This window comes from Vespa velutina, unplaced genomic scaffold (genome assembly GCF_912470025.1).
Source record: "Vespa velutina unplaced genomic scaffold, iVesVel2.1, whole genome shotgun sequence".
NCBI classification, from domain to species: domain Eukaryota; kingdom Metazoa; phylum Arthropoda; class Insecta; order Hymenoptera; family Vespidae; genus Vespa; species Vespa velutina.
In genome coordinates, this window is record NW_025920071.1 from 609,196 (window position 1) to 627,202 (window position 18,007).

At 30.2% G+C, this 18,007-nt stretch overlaps 1 protein-coding gene and 1 long non-coding RNA gene across 15 annotated transcripts in view; one reads left to right on the plus strand and one right to left on the minus strand.

Annotated features, from left to right (window-relative positions):
* LOC124957511 overlaps positions 1-18,007 on the minus strand; it is a 47,039-nt gene that overhangs the window by 8,725 nt on the left and 20,307 nt on the right. For 4 of the 11 annotated variants that reach the window (XR_007103601.1, XR_007103602.1, XR_007103606.1 and 1 more), the window contains exons 5-6: positions 4,672-5,037; positions 1,361-1,438 (exon numbers count right to left, since the gene is read on the minus strand). The exons of 3 other annotated variants lie outside the window; for them this stretch is intronic. The gene's annotated coding sequence lies outside the window, so the exon portion shown is untranslated. The remainder of the gene's footprint in view (positions 1-1,360; positions 1,439-4,671; positions 5,038-18,007) is intronic. 4 more of the 11 variants (XR_007103604.1, XR_007103603.1, XR_007103611.1 and 1 more) reach the window with 1 other exon arrangement.
* LOC124957520 lies at positions 8,830-12,872 on the plus strand. Of its 4 annotated transcripts, none has more exons than XR_007103646.1 (7): positions 8,830-9,057; positions 9,119-9,677; positions 9,845-10,168; positions 10,533-10,699; positions 11,181-11,340; positions 11,428-12,183; positions 12,266-12,872. It is a non-coding gene; the product is annotated as an uncharacterized LOC124957520 (long non-coding RNA). The 4 variants fall into 4 exon arrangements; XR_007103645.1 differs by having other exon boundaries at positions 11,428-11,932; positions 12,024-12,872; XR_007103643.1 differs by having other exon boundaries at positions 11,428-12,872.

The following is an 18,007-nucleotide window of genomic DNA, read 5'->3' on the forward strand; positions in this document are numbered from 1 at the left end:
AATCCAAAGCATTCAAGCTGAGGATCAAAAATAACATCACGAGGTAATAAACTAAATCCATATTTAAATAACACTAATTTGAACATTCGCACTATCGATAAGCCAATCTATTGGCTATTAACTTATAATAAAACTCCTTAACTACTAGATTTTAACATATTAAAAGATTTAAACCCATTATATTTTAAAATTGAATCATGCTTAAAACTCAGCTCTGACCACCAAATTATATTAATTACATACTGGAACAGATCAATTGTTCATAAAAAGTCATGAATCCTGTGTAAAGAAAAGACAAATTAAATGCTATTCAAAAAAATCATATAATTAGATCACACAGAAACAACACTTCACAAGGCACAAATTTATCCTGATAATCAATAATATTTATAGAAATACATCTTGCAAAGGCGCGAAAAAATATACCCTGAAGACTAGGTAAAAAATTAAACATGAATTATATTAGATCGATGATCTTATAAATAGAGACGTTATCTCAATGGACACATTGTCCACATGTTACTTTCCATATATAAACAATTTACCTAATACCTATTATTGATAAATTGTAAAGGATGTGGAATATAAAAAAAAATTTCTATACGTTGCTTCGAATTACAAAGGGACTGACTTGCAAATCGCCAAAGAAGTGTAAACAAATGTAAGAAATATGCGTCATATTCTGCAAAGAAGCAAGCATATTAAATACAAACAATTAAAGTAATAATCTCCCTTATTTGGAAAGCATAAAGCCACCATTGAAGTTTGTAAATGACCACGTTCACTGGATGAAAAAGTGGAGAAATGTAATTTTTTAAATCGACAAAATAAGATCTTAAGCTTAGCTAATAAAAATAGGCATGCATAATATAAGAAAACAAAGAAAAATCATAACTGAGAATCCTAAAACAGAATTACTAATGGTCATGCACGCCAATAACTTATTGGAAAAATTATGATCAGTAACTTATGTCGATCCAAAACTTTCATTGCCAGCATAATGTGGGATTAGAAAAATGTTCATTTATATGTAAGTATCGAAAGAATGGTAGAAATAATACTGTAACAACTATATTATATATATTATGTAATATATTATTATATATATATTGTAGCTTGTAACATTTCAATATTTTCTATCGTATATTGTAAATTTAAATATTATAAAATGCGTAAGGTAAATTAAAGTAGAGCAGAGTAATACAGTTTTACCAAGCATCGAATGTCAAGCAAATGAACGAGAGTAAGTTTGTATATCACGAGAGATACCAGACAAAAAGCATTTGTAGTTTTCCAAATACTTTGGCCTAAACCCAACTACAATAAGGAATACTAAAGCGACTTGAATTTGTTCACTTACTACTTAAGAAGTTCTATGGTGGTTCCAAAATACTCATTTACGATGTAAATCGAAATTGACTTGAGAAGCAATGATTATCTGAAAAAATATTACAAACAAGATTTATATTTGTTATATAAAGTAGGTATTTCTTCTTTAAATGGAGATGATCTAAATAGACAGGTTACGAGCAGATATCGTATACTTTCAGATATACACTTACAATAAATTAATCTAATACTAACTAGCAGTTTGAGCAAAAACACAATTACTCGTTTTAATATCTTAAAGCCGATATATCGACTTTCCAAGATTTTAATAATTTAAACATGATGTAATGACATTAAGCAATATGTAATGACATTCTATTTTGATTACAGAATTAATTTTCACGTAAAACTACAAACATTTTACAATAATATAAAATTTACGTGAAAATTTCTTCATTTTTGAAAGAAATATGTTAATTTTAACAGATACGATTAAAATCCTATAAATTTCTAAATATACTTGGACGGTATACGGAAAATATATAAGGAATTAATATAAGGCGGTATCTCCGATTGGGTTATTAATCCATATCTTTACGATTTTCGATTTTTGATATATCAATATATTCGTTAAAAGAATAGATTTATAATCAGTGTTATTTTTCAATCCAGTGAAGTTAATTATCTCCACCAGTATTAAATTTATTATAATAAAAAAAATTCCAAAATTAAATTGGCTATAAAATTTCAATATTTACTTACTAATATTACTCTACAAAAGAAGTATATTAGTATCTTGATCATCTTCCGTGATGCACTAACTCTTTTACGCAATAATTATTCATTAAATAAGAGGCGAACAATAAATTGAATTCGCTCATAACTATTGTTTGTTTTATATGTAAATACAGATAACCGAAATAACAGTATAACACAAATATTCCATTCCATAAAAATAACACGTTATATAAATTCCGTTACACGAGACTCAGATCTAATAGAACAGACGAAGTTAATTTCCGAAATTTTTTTTACATTATTTAAAAATTTTTTTATATGATATAAAAACCCACTGACATGATTAATAGGTATAATTTCTGTCTCATCTATGTAATCCATATAAGTTAACATACAAAAAAAATTTTAATTTCATACACATAACGCATAAATATTTTCAACAAAATAAAATAAAATAAGTGAAAATATAAAAATCTAACAATTTCAATACCCTGTTATATCATTATAAGGGGGTTAACTGTAAAGTTTATGTGACTATAAAAAAGAAGTTAAATAAAACTTTATACGAACAAACATTGACTCTAAGATTGTTTTGCATCTATTAAATACACATGTTGCACAAAATTAATTGAAATTGTAAACCGTAAACAAATTTAAATAAACGTAAAAACACAGTCAGCTTCACAATTCTCCTTTTACTTTATTGAAACAAGAATCGACTCATCCATGGCTGCACGAACAACTACACAATAAGGATTGATATAAAACGAAAGCAATATTACTAGTATCATTATTATAATAAAGAAAACTCCTTGAAAGTATATGTATACTAACTAAATAAAGGAGGTAACTTGAATTTTTATTAATAAAAACTAAATGAAATAAACAAAAACAGCACGAAATAAAAAGGAATTAATAATTGCGGTTTATTTAATAATGATAATTATCCTAAAATAAAATAAAATAAAATTTTTGATGAATAATCATCACGAAAATAATATTATTTTGTATGTACCTGTTTTGTATTATATTTGTATTGTACCTTGATCACATTACTGAATAGTGAAAGAGAAGTCACCTTCCCTAATTGTCTATCATGCGAAAACAAAACAACTTTCCAAAAAAATACCAAGCAAAATAGAACAATAGAAAGTTCGTCCTTAATGATCTTCTTTTATTAGAATTTACTTGAAAATTTTAAAACCACACATTTCACTCAACTTCGACTACATACGAAGAGCAGTAAAAAATAAATCTACGTTTCCACTGTACCGCGTATAGAGCATCGTCGATTCGTAGAATATCATGTATTATAAAATGAAAATGTTTTACTAATAGAAATCAAATACATATATATGTAAAGAAAGTATACTTTCTTCAGGTAGATTTGCCGCGCGTCTCATAGCCCGCCCTTCTATTGTCCTTTGTTATTTACAAATTCTTTTGTGATCTACAAATCGAACCGTTAAGATTTGGAAGAAAAACGGGCAGTATGAAATATAATGTAGAAAAGAAAAGTAACACGAGAGCTATAAGAATATTTATAATATATATTAAATAAAATTTAAATAGCGTGAATAATAAACGTAAATTGTCGTTTCTTTGTTCACAGGTAAGACTAATTAGCAATTAAGCATAAATTAACAAATAAAGATTTATCACTTTGTTCACAGAGAAACTTATTTTCGTTTTTCACCTCACCTTATTAGTTCGAGATATTATATATATATATATATATATATATATATATATATATATATATATATATAAATATACATATATATATATATTATATATATTATATATATTATATTAATTATATATTATTATATAATATATATATATATTATATATATTATATATATATATGTTATATATATATTTTATATATATATGTAACATATATATATAAAATATATATATATATATAATTATGGAATAATATATATATGAAATATTATATATATATATATATATATATATATATATATATACATACACACAAATGTGTAAAATCAGGGAATGATTGAAATAACTGATTTCACAAATTGGAACAGTATATATATATATATATATATATATATATATATATATATATTTGTATATGTATAATAATGCTACTAACGGTTTGTTCGACAACACAAAATCTTACAGAATGTCCTCTATTTGTCTTTCAAGTCTTTTCTCAATCGTAACTTAGACATCCAGGTGACTGAATGCCTGAATGTCTATACCACGCGCTTGGCAATTACAATCTTGATATATGTATACCCGTATATATACGATTTAGAGGAAAGTCGAATATAACACATAATACATAATACAATCAATTATAATTAAATGACCTAAAAATGATTACATTAATCACAATTAAAACCTTAACAAAGAATACACAATACGAAAATAAGATCTAAAAATCCTAAAACAAGTACAACGTAATAAGCTCCACGATGGACATATTTAGATTGCAATTTAATTTTCACGAATATATCTATAATACACCACTTTTTCGACTTGCAATTACTACACCATAGAAATCATATGTTTAGATATCGATTAGTATATTAGAAGAATCTGTAATTTAAAAGAAATGAAGTTGATTACTTGTAATCAGGAGAACGACGAACTTCTTGGCAATTTATGTCAGCAATCTTAAATGGTCTTGATAATAATAGCAGTAGACGATGTCTGTGGATTTATCGTTGATAATCCACTATGTAGAAAGAAACTTTGCACATCAAGTAACAATTGTGATATTTATTTAGCTTTGTTCGGTGTGTAGCAGATATAATTAGACTATGACTTCCAGCACGTATGACTGTGCTCTCTAGAAATGCCGAAGAAAGAACAATGATTTTCTTTATGTTTCCGGCGGCTTTTTCGTCACCTTTGTTTATTGGTTTCCCGTGTGTGCGTTTGGTGGCGCCGAGACGTGTTAGTTATGTCTTGCCGGAAGAGGCGTAACAAGCCCTACATATAGAACACCATCTTGTAAAAATTTCGTACATTTACGTTTTCATATTATATATAAAAAAACTAAACAATAGAAAAAAGAAAACTGGTTGTGTATCTACCACATAATGAAAGTGAAACTTCTTTAGTTAATTTATTTTATTTAATATAGTTTTTCAATGTTAATCTTCCCTGTTATTCACGTGTTCAGTTTCGCTATCAGCAAGTTTTAAAAGTAAAAAGATAAAACAATAGAGAGAAAGAGAAAGAAATTTTAAATAGTTATAAATTATATTAAAAATATTGAAAATAACTTATTTATATAAAAGTATCATTTTATTCTACTTCTATATGAGGTGATTAACAGACAGGCATCGGGACTGAAGGAATGATAATAAGAATTTGAAAAACAAAAGATAAATCAGGAAGATACTAGTGAGAAATGAGAAACAGAGAATGAGAAAGGTAAAGGAGCGAATGCTTCATCCGCTCTCTTACGCTTAAGATAAATAACAGCTCGCAACTTATGCTCTGTTTCACTTTCTATCTCTTTCTCTCTATTCCTACTTCTGTATACCTATTTCTTTTTATACTTTATCTCACTCTTTCACCCTCTCTCTTCCTATTTCTGTATATTTCTCTCTTCTTTTATTCTATTTCATTCTCCATAATAACTATATTTAATTCGTATACATCAACTAAGCTTTCAAAGACAAAAACAATCTTAACATTATCGCTACATGCTTTAACATCATCCTTTTTATTTCACACGTTGCAAAATAAAGAACTAATAACCTTACAGAAAATTTTTATTTATTTAATCAAACCTATATCTTCTGTGAACCTATAATGTATATGAGAATATTTCCTTTTTCATTAAAAAAAGTATTTTCAATAAAATAAACACTTTCTTTATTTTAGAAAACTTTTGAATATTTTTCTTACAAATCAGGTGCTGTTTTTTAATTGAATGTAATATGTAGTCTTTTTAACTTATCTTTTAGCGAATATGACGGAAAATAATTTTATATAAATTAGTTGATTCCTAGGCATATTTAATAAAATTAACAATAAGACTTTTTCATCTTTTGATTTTCAAGTATTCTAATTATCTTGTAAGAAAATTTGTTCCATTTATATACAATCACAATTTGTTGCAAATGAGGATGCTTTTTATCTGCAACTTCCAAATTTATAGTTTGTATTGCTCAAAACTTTTTAACTTGATATATTGAAGCATAGTAGCCATGTTCTTTTTACTCTTTTTATTCCACAATGTAAAATATATTCTTATGCGTTTCCTTTCTTTATTTTAATTCGACTGCACATTTGGGCCCATAATCTATGAGGTTATGACGAAGAAAATGATTGTATGTGATGGAATAACACTTAAAAACTTGTAAGTAATGCGAAAAAAGTACATAAATTAATGCGATACGTAATTTTGTTGCCTAAATCATCAACTAACAAAATCGTGATAATAATATTAGGATGCATATGACATATGAATACTATAGAGAGTATTTTTTTGATCAACTCATCTCAAATTGATTTGCAACAAAAAAGAAACTACAGAAGGTCGCCACGTGTTCGTATTAGTCACGTCATTAGAGTCTTGTTTGTCACTCCAGGCACGAATTATTTTTAGATTCTTGACAATAGGTAAATATAACAAATTTTTAAATTAAGCGAATTAAATATGTTAATATGTATATATGATATATGTATATATAACAAATCAATTATCTCCTTGTAATAAACTCTAAGCCAAAGGTACAAATAAATGAATAAATAAAATAAGATAAAATAGATATTATTCTTTTAATGTAAATATTTGAAATAAAAAAATTTAATATTTGAGGTTATCTAGAATTATTACATGACGAGGCTGATGGTGTAGAATGATATAAAATATTCATTACCTAATGATATAATTTCCAACACTGTCAATTCATTTCCATTTGCTTTTATAACTGCAGTTGCATTTGGTATTATTTTTTTTTATTTTCTTAAATGTGAAAAACTAATATTTAACCTTAACATAGGTTTATTATCATTGTTTTTTATAGATTCTAAAAACATCTAAGAATTCGAAGAAACATTCACAGTTATTTGAAGGATACTGTAATTTTCCTCATTATGTAGGAGAATCAGATGGAAAACACATAGCAACAAAAGCTTCTCCAAGTACTATCAGCTACTACTATAATTACAAAGAATTCAATAGATAGAATGAATAAACATTACGGCATAGAAATAATATCGATTATTCGAATTATATATCATCTATTGTATTATCGCTATATTTTACTTATATTTTTCTCAATACCTGGTAGATGTGTCTATGTAAATAGTGTAATTACATTTTCCCTGATATTATATTCACTCAAAAGATTATTTAAGCCATTCCGTTTTTGTATTTTACTCCGATAATTTTTGTTTTTTATATCCCAAAATTCGGAAAAATTTATCCATTACGAAATCAATCTAAGTATCCCTTCCTTCGTTCAACACTTTTTTTCTATTATCTTTAGCGCACGAGTTCTCATAAAATATTTGGGACATCATTGGAAGTTAGAAATAACTACGCGAAAGAAGAAAAAAGTGTTTACACTACAGGTTGTTTCGCTATCTGAAAGCAATTACGGCAATCAATTCAATTTACCAGTTATTATTTAAGATATGTTTACGCATGTTTTGTTACACATGTCACAAAAGTTTCTCTTGCAAGAGATGTTGCAAGTTACTTGCTAGTGCATCCGCGACATATCCGTTGCCGTATCAAAGATAGAAAAAAGGGAAAAAATCTAAAAGTAGTGGTTTAGTAATATAGGAAAGTGTAATAGTAGTAGTAGTAGTAATTGTGTTAGGTTTAGGTTAGGTTAGAAATACGACGACGTATCATAATGCATAATTAATGTAACATTAAGCAAGTGACGTTGTAGAGTAGCAATTTTATGTGTTGTATCTTTCAACATGTTTTCTGATGTTTCTAATTTCACCATATAAATTTTGTTAAATTTTGTTATGGAGATAAGATTTTATTTTTGCAAAATTTAAGTTCCTCATAAAGTCAAAAATTAATTTTTGAAACACAAATATAAAAGATATGCATTTATTGCAGAAATGTTTATCATTATGGCAAAAATTGCCAGTGCCCACCTATGACTTCTCTTACATGAGTAATTGGCGATATATATATATATACATATATATATATATGTATGTATATATATATATATATCCATTCAGTAACAAAATGCAACTAAGTCAAAGTTGATTTAACATCTGTATTGGTAAGAAGGTACAGGAGAACAGTTTATGAAGTGTTTAGAAATCAAAAAGAATAGCTTTTCCTGGATGTTCACTTTTATTTAAATAATTTTAATTGAAATGTTATGTATATATATTATCTAATATTACTTAATATGCATTGATATAGACAAAAACTTGTATTTCATGAATGTTTAAATAATTAAAATTTCTTTCATATTTCTTTTTGTAGACTGTTATTGAACTATATACAAAATTTTTAAATATAGTTTTAGGATAGTATAGTCAAGAAAAGGGAGTTAACGTGACTCTTTTTTTATATGTTGCTTATATATATATACATTATAGTATGGAATAAATATCGATCCTTTTCAATAGAAATATTCACAAAAACGTATTCAAGTGATAAATCAAAGATAAATATATATATATATATATGTGTGTGTATATATATATATATATATATATATATATATATATGTATATATATATATATATATATATGTAAAGAAAGTATACATTTTCCAGATAGATTTGTCGCGCGTCTCATAGCCCGCCCTTTCATTGTCCTTTGTTATTTACAAATCGAATTCTTTTGTGACCTACAAATCGAGCCATTAAGATTTGGAAGAGAAACGGGCAATATGAAAGATAACATAGAAGAGAAAGATAACACAAGAGCTAATAAGAAAATTTATAAAAGATATTAAATAAAATTTAAACAGTGTGAACAATAAACGTAAAATGTCGTTTCTTTATTCACAGGTAAGATTAATTAACAATTAAACATTAATTGACAAATAAAGATTTATATTTTTGTTCACAGAGAAACTTATTTTCGTTTATCACCACACCTTATCTATTCGAGATATTATAAAACGACAATTTTTGGTTTATAATGTAAAGAAAACTACAATTCGCATTTAAATTCTGTCGAGCGACAGAAAAACATACGAGATTGCTATAATCTCCATCACAACTGAGGACAAAGAAAGATATACGATGTTAGAAAATGAAAAATTTGTAAGTAATCACAGCGAACTAATGAAAACAGAAAACTATAAGAGAATAAAAAAAAGCTTCAATCAAAGAGCAAAATGCAAACCTGGTGAAATAGTGGCGCTGTTGTTAATAAACGTCTAAGGTTAAGTTGGCTTAACATTATATTTAATGCTTATTTAAAAAATAGATTGATAGATGCGTTTGATTCTATAATTTTTTCAAGTGATGTGCTTTCGTTGTATATAACAAAAATGTTGAGTTAATACTAATTTGCGTAACCTCTACTATCTACATGTATATCATAAAATGACATTTTACTCATAATATGTTTGTTGGGAATTTATTCGATATCAACAACACACTATTTTTCTATTAACTCCAAGGTAATTGTTCTTTTTTATATTATTATAAATAACTTTAGTAAAAAAAATTGTATTTGACGTTACTATATATTTTTTTTTCTACCAGTCATTTTCTTTGTATATTATTGTTAATATTGATCATCATTAAAGATAATAAATATAAAAATCGTAGGTTGTTTTTTTTTCAGGGAATCATTTTTAATTAATCCAACCAAAGGAAAGAGTAATGTCGTCGTTGAATTTGAAAGAGATTTCAACCCCACGTTTAGGTTATCTATTAAATAAGAATTACAAGAAGCAAAAGATTCTATCAAGCATTTACAAAATGAAAAGTTGGTTGAAGGACATTATGAACAGGTCCAGTTAATATATTGAAGGTAAAAATGAAAGAAGCAATTAAATGCGAAGCAATTAAACCAAGTAATAAGGCAACAAAAAATAGTGATAGGCCGTAATCGCAATGGAAATACTTTTTGGAATATTTATATTCACAGTTATTGATTTCTTTGTTAGTAAGTATGAAAACATTGATAAGAAGTATTTATAGCTATAGGTTAATTTAGCCTTCAAGCTACTTAAGACGTAAAATTTGCTCGTATTAAGGTAAATCAATTTTACACAATAAAATTTTCTTCCTTCAAATGTTTATAGAAATGATGTGGCAAAAAATACTCTTACTGTATCATAGGAACAAATATAGATATAAAATTTATTTATCGACCGACAGATATTTACCTAAATTTATTATGTAACATAAACTTAGTTAATTGCGTGAGGGCACTGTTTTACAGGACCCATGCCATCGTTTCTATCACCTCTGCATAGATCCATCACTACATATTGTGTCACTACATTCATTATATTATTTATTTGTAGAGTACTCTGATCATAGCAATGTTAAATATTTGGATCCCAAGAAGGCACGATAATACATAAATGTATTGACAAAAATAGTATAAAGTAATGGAAATGTTTCTACAAAGAATATTTTGGGAATGCTTCTGTGACCATTATTTGTGTTGGCACACATATATATTGCACAAGTATGTACATACAATATATTTCTAATAGAGATAGAGGATAGTTTCTTCTTTATGCTCTTGAATCATAATCAAATTTAAATGTTGCAGACATTTTTTACTTTTGCTTATATTCACGCACTTTCTTATATTATAAAAAGAGTGCCAATGAAATCAAAATGTATTCAAATCTATCATTGCGCATTGTGGTACACTCTTCGAGAAACAGAAGTACTTTTTAAAGTAGTTGAATATGCATCTGATTTATGAAAATTTAGCACTTGGTATAGGTTTTTTCTATCACGTACAAATTTATTTTGAAATGATATTTTGCTTTGTACATTGTACTTTGTTGGTCATTTCATATCCATCGGGCAATTGACATCCGGCAATCTTTTGATACCATCTTAAATAGTTCAAAGATACTCTCTTTAGTATTTTATTATTCTTACTTACAAAATTTTATATAAATTGTTTATAATTGTATGTGAATTTTATCTTATAGTACTTAAATATGCTACCATTGCCAATGGGATGGGAGGAGGAAAGACAATAATACATTAGGAAGACTCTTGAAAGAACTGAAGAAAGCATTATCCACAGTCAAGGACGTGAATTATATAGAAAACGAATTAAAAGAGAAAATCCAAAACGATAAAGGATCGGTAATTGTATAAGCTCCTCACAAATAAGAGATAGATATCAAAAAATAAAATAGATTAAGTAAACTACCTGGAAATATAACATTTTAGAGGAATAATCTTAACAACAAAATCATGGAGAAAGAACAATGAGTTAAAGGATCATTCACAAGAGATTTTTCATCAGAGGTAGCTCCTCATTTTGTGTTGCTAAAAAAATAGAAAATTTTCAATATTTAGAAGATCATATTATCGAACATGAATTGCACAAGTAAAAATTAATACGCAAAAATTACATGAGCATAATGTAATCATTTGATGCATAATACTTTGAAAATGAGGTAGAAGAATACTGTGAATTTCACAGTCATTTTGAAAAGACGTTGAAAAGGAACCACCTGAGGAAAACAAAATATGGAAATGGAATAAAGGATTCAGATCCAGAATAATCTGGATTTAGACCATCGAAGAAAAGAGCCTTCAACAATACGGAATAAGCAACAAGGATGTTACACAAACGCGAGCCTCTTGTGAAAGTCAAATTTAGCAGCAACAAATGATACGTCAGCTTACAGACTGCAACAGAGTATTCTAAGATATACACATCAATGAAGAAGTAAGAAGTAACGTTTTATATCAAAAGACGAGTTCGGAATTGCGACAAATAGAAACACTGAATAAAATAAGCACCAAATCACACATTTCAGATAATCGAAAGGATGAAACTATTACATATATGTAATCTAATATTTGATCACCGCTTTGATGAAATAATGATTGAACGCCGAACGGTACCATAAAAAAGGATATTAATCAGCAACAGCATAGTAATAACACAAACACATTCTGGTCAAAATTACTTGTCAGGTGATTGATTTTTAAACGTAACGTGAATGAATGAAGATACAAAGTTTTTTTTTTCGTAATTATAATATTGTTTTATATGTAGATAAGTATCAACTGGAACGATAGAGATCAAGATCCTCGATCTTTTTCCTCACAAAATGAATTTATTTTATTGCGGCATATCAAAGTAATGAGATCTTTAATACCATTTTCTTGTTGTCTTCATTCTATCCAAATTGTTTAGCATATTTCGTTTATAACATTCTTTTATTGAATATCATCATACTGAAAACCTTTATCATTATCTTATATCGTTAATTCACTCATTATAAAATAAATATTTTCGAAAAGAAATTCATATGAATGAATTGTAAGAACGAATTGAAATTTTTTAAATCTCAACATATTTTCTTTCTCTCTTTCTCTCTCACTTTCTCTCTCTTTCCGTTTTTCTCAATTATCATTGTACTAAATATCAATATCTCGATTTTTACATCAATCAATATAAAATTCATTAGAAAATCAATTAATTATAAAACTTTGTTTGGAAACAAACTTATATAAAAAAAAATAAAAGAGAGAGAGAGAGAGAGCGAGAATATAAATAAATAGTAAAAATAAATATTTAAATCGTTCCTGTCTCCTCCCTTCCAAACTTCTTTCTTATCCATCCATTTGACAACTAATAAATATTTAGTTGAACGGGAAGATGCCACTCCTTTTTTTAGTGTATCAGTAATCTTTGGCATTCCTCGTTGCCTTTTTGTTACGGTCCCACACGCATTTGTATAATTATTATATAATAAATAAAACAAGGATGGACTTGAATACCAATTATCTAGAAAAATTGTGTGTCCTTTTCCTAGATAGGGCGCCATTAGTGCTTTTACTATTGCTCCCGATTTGCCGATTTTCTTATTTTGACTGTTGATCATAGTCGATGACCCGGCATAGACAATAAAGTCCTGTACAAAACTAGTACAATCACAAAAAATGAATGATTTTATACCAAATCTATTTCTCTTTAAAGGAATGTATTGTTTGAATGAAAGCCGCCCTTTATAGAGAAGTAAACTTTCATCGATGCATAAGTTTTGGTAAGGATAAAATGATTGGCTAAAATTATTTCGGAGCATATCAACCACGTTCCTTATTTTATATAATTTATCATTGATAGATCTGATATCTTGGCTGAAATGTAGCATCGATAACACTTTAAAATAGCGGTCTAGAGTTTGTCTACACTCCAGTATTCCCCTAAGGACAACTTCTTATTGCGTGTCATCAGAAATGACACAGCAAAAAAGCAGTATATTTCGGATAGTGTTGTTCCTTCACCATCATTCATATTATTGTTTTTTTTTTTTTTTTAACCAATAGTCATTTGTTTCGTTTACAATGTATTGCACGAACTCGTCTGAAGTAAAAAGTTCAAAGTAATCAATTATTTTTGCTGATCTGCTAATGTTTGCTATAATTCCTGTATTTTCTGGGGTAAATGGATGTATCTTAGGGATGAATGTGTTTGACGTCCACGAATCGCAATAGTCATTATTGTCTTTCTCATTGTTTTCTACTTCTGAGTCTGAGGTATTACATATATACCTTCTTTTTTTGTTCAGAGTGAAATTATCTGCGTTTTCACTCTCGGAATCATTTTCGGAGTCAGTTAATCCATTCAAAAATAGAATTCTTTTTAAATTCCGTCCTGACATTCTAACAAGGATGCAAATAAAAATTAAAAAGCAAATTTTACGCAAACCTACAATAAAAATTTTCAGATAAACATTATTTACCTCAAAATTGATCTTAACTGTAAAAGCAGACAATAATCTTTTCAATCTATATCTTGTCCGACTTATATCGGTTCAAGAGAGACTTTATATTATAATCCTTGTTTTCTATTATAGTTTTGTGCCTTACAAATACTTCACCATCCAATAGAAAAAAATTAAAGACACTTATTTCGTATGCAGAATATGCAGGATTTAGTTCAGTACGAGTCATTAGATTCAAAAGATACTCTACCGCGACCGCCGACTATAGTCGGTGTCCGTAGTGAAAGGGTTAAAGCAGGCTAATCTCGTCTGAATACTGTACAAGTAACAATAAAACAAGACCTCGGTTCTATTATGTTGGTTTTCGGAACTCAAGGGTAATAATCAATAGGGACAGATGTGATTCGTATTGTGACGCTAGAGGTGAAATTCTTGAGTCGTTGCAAGACGGAAAGAAGTGAAAGCATTTGCCCAACATGTTTTCATTAATCAAAAACAAAAGTTTTTGGATCGAAGGTAATCAGATACCGCTCTAGTTCTAACCATAACAATGCCTGCTAGCGATCCGCCGAAGTTCCTCCGATGACTCGACGGGCTACTTCCGGGAAACCGAAGCTTTTGGCTTCCGGGGGAAGTATCGTTGCAAGCTGAAACTTAAAGGAATTGACGGAAGAGCACCACCAGGAGTGGAGCCTGTGACTTAATTTGACTCAACACGGGAAACCTGGGGTCGGATACCGGAAGAATTGATAGATTGATAGCTCTTTTCTGATTCGGTGGGTAGTGGTGCATGGCCGTTCTTACTTAATGGAGCGATTTGTACGATTAATTCCGATAATGAACGAGACTCTAACCTGCTAAATAGGCGTACATTCTCTTGTCTCGAATGCCCCCAACTTCGGTCGAGCGGTTTTTACTACCAACGTACAACAAATCTTCTTAAAAAGACAGGCGGCTTTTAGCCTCACGAGATTGACCAATAACAGGTTTGTGATGCTCTTAGATGTTCTGGGCCGCACGCGCGCTCCACTGAAGGAATCAAAGTGTTTTGCTTTGCCGAAAGAACTGGATAACCTGCTGAACCTTTTTCGTGCTAGGGATTGGGGATTGCAATTATTCCCCATGAACGAGGAATTTAATTTCGTGCCAGTAAGCGCGAGTCATAAGCTCGTGTTAATTACGTCTCTACTCCTACTACACACCACCCGTCGCTACTACCGATTAAACGAATTAATGAGGTCTTCTGCCTGGTGCTCGGTAGTTTCTCGACACTGTCGGTGTTGCCGTGAACATGACTAAATTTGATCATTTATAGAAAATAAAAGCCGTAACAAGGTTTCCATAGGTAAACCTGCGGATGGATCATTAACGTATAAGAAAGTTGCTCGAAGAAGCAACGATAGTGTTCATATATGTGATAAAAAGCAAAAAGGCAATGTACGATAACGGTGACTACTTCACCGAGCCGGAACATGGTCGAGTGAAGCACATCCTTAGGATTGAGGTGTTCGCTAAACCTATTTTGTCACGGATATATGGCCGCGGACCGTGATCGTCCGACTTGTGCCTCCAACAGCGTGACGCGATGATAGTGCTCGTTGGCACCCGATCTGTGACGCGAGTCGAGTTATGCATTAAGGCTTTAGCGTTTCTAAAGATCAGGGAACCAATACGCAGCCAGCCTCGTAGGAGTGAATGATGGCAGGTTTTCTTGAATGCCTTTTTCTTTCCCTAATGCCGTGTCTTTTCCTTAATACCTTCACCCTTTTATCTTCGCATTTAGTTGAAATTGGTATTACTGCTTTTTTTACGCTTTTCTTTTCACGATACGCAAAAAGGAGCACATTATTATCTTTGAAATATTTCGCTTTATTTACATTAACTGTTTTTAAATGATCGGGAATACATTTTTTATTTCGTCTGATAATTCCGGTTAAATAAATATTGTTGAAATATAAATATCTTGCTAATTCAATACTACTAAAAAAAAGTTGTCAACAAAAATGTGATTCTTTATTTAAACAATTACTTTCATTTAATAAATTTACCACGACATTATATCCTAACCCAAACGTATTTTTGTCACTATTACTTTTTGATTTTGCACCTTTGTAACAATAAAAGATTAAACAATATTTCGAAACTGCATCGCATAGCATCCAAAATTTTATGCCCCAGCGATGATGTTTTTTGTTTGGCATGTATTGAGTTATATTCGAATGACATAACATCCCAACTAAGGATTCGTCGATTGATAATTCCTTATGAGGTGTATAATATAATTTAAAAACTCTGTTAGCGTGTTAAACAAGGGGTTCATATCTTACACAGGGATCGTAATAAGAATGACTAATAAGAATGAATCCGACGCGAAAAACCGCGAAGTCGATGAACTTGCTCTCCACAGCTTCTGCACCGGACTCCCAATGGAGTAGGTCCTATACTTATCAGCTAGCCAATGTAGAGACCTTACCGATGCTTGCGATAAGGCAATAGAATTACATTCCACGATGCAATACGAATGGAACCGGAGAATGGTCGGAAATGACAACTCTAATGACAACTAAGAAACAACCGCAAGCGAATTTTTATTATCATGAATCGCGAAAATCGAGAGGAACTAGCACACGAATAATACAGACTGGCGCCTCACCCAAAACCTGTACATATTGCAAAAAGGTAGGATATACTCGTAATAAATGCTATAAAAATGTACGTGATCAGCAAAAGCGTAACAAAACTCATACCCACAGAACATACCATACTCCGCCTCCTTCCCGGCTACCTAACGCTCCTCCTGCTGTAGGACCTTCCCGTTCTCCTACCTCATCGAATTCAAATTATCCAAAAGAATGCCGGTAATGTAAAAACTACGGATACACAATCGATGAATGAATGGAAGAAGAATTGGCAAAAACGTCAGTCGAGAAACGCAAACCACCCTTCGTCGAAAGACGCGATTTCAGGGTTAAACGCACAGACGCGTTCAATAATGAAAGCGAGAACGAACGAACCGTCTACGACCGCACGGATCCGACTAAATCGCGATCCGAGTACTTCTGTCGTCATAATCTCAAAATACCTAAAAGGAAAAATAGAATTCTTAGTTAATACAAGACCAGTACATAACATATTAAAAATCGGTATGTCTGAAAAACGATTATTTAATGTGCAACGAATCGAACAAAATCAAATTAAGCGGTATTGCGAAAGAAGCAGTCACTTCACACGGTTCTTGCACTATCGACGTTTACGAATATCCTGTAGAATTTTAAATTGTACCTGACTTCTTTCCCATTCCACATGCCGGCATAATGGGATCCAATTTCTTCAAAAACGCTCCAAAGTTCAATTTTATTAAAGAACACGTAGAATGGCACGGTATGACTATGCCATTCGTCAAGCCGAAGGAGATAAGCATTCCGGTGTAAACAAGTAACGTAATAAAAGTAGGCACTACGGTCAAGAAAGATGAAATAGATTATGTGCTCTCATTAGAACCTCGAGAAGGAATTTTTGCCGGCGAGGCCTTAGTAACTAGTAATAATGGAGAAGCCTTTATGAGAATTTTTAATACTAAAGAGGAAGACGTCAACCTCATTATATCAACAATCGAACTCCAGAAATTCGAAACGGTCGACAAGTGTGTCTTATCGACTCCAGGGCCTAGAAAGCCGGACAAGTTATATCAAAATTTAGCTAACAGTACCAGTGAAGATAACGAAAATCTAAATAATTCTTATCTCCCCTTTGAAAATATTTCTTCGAACAAGACTAGTGAACCCGATGCGCAAACATCATCTCCGCTAGGGCAAGATAACAACGCTCGGAAATTAGAACACCTTGCATACGAGACCGAGATAACGGAGTTTGCGCAACCGACAAAGGTCGCCACGAGTCCTTCCCACATCCGCTCCTCTCTCACTCTCCCCTGTAGACTAGTCGCAGATAAGACTAACGAACTCTACACGAAAGCTCTCCAGAACATAAATCTGGAATCGTTAAACACAGAGAAAGTAAGAACGGCAGAAGTTATAATAAAGGAATCTCTAAATTTATTTACAGGA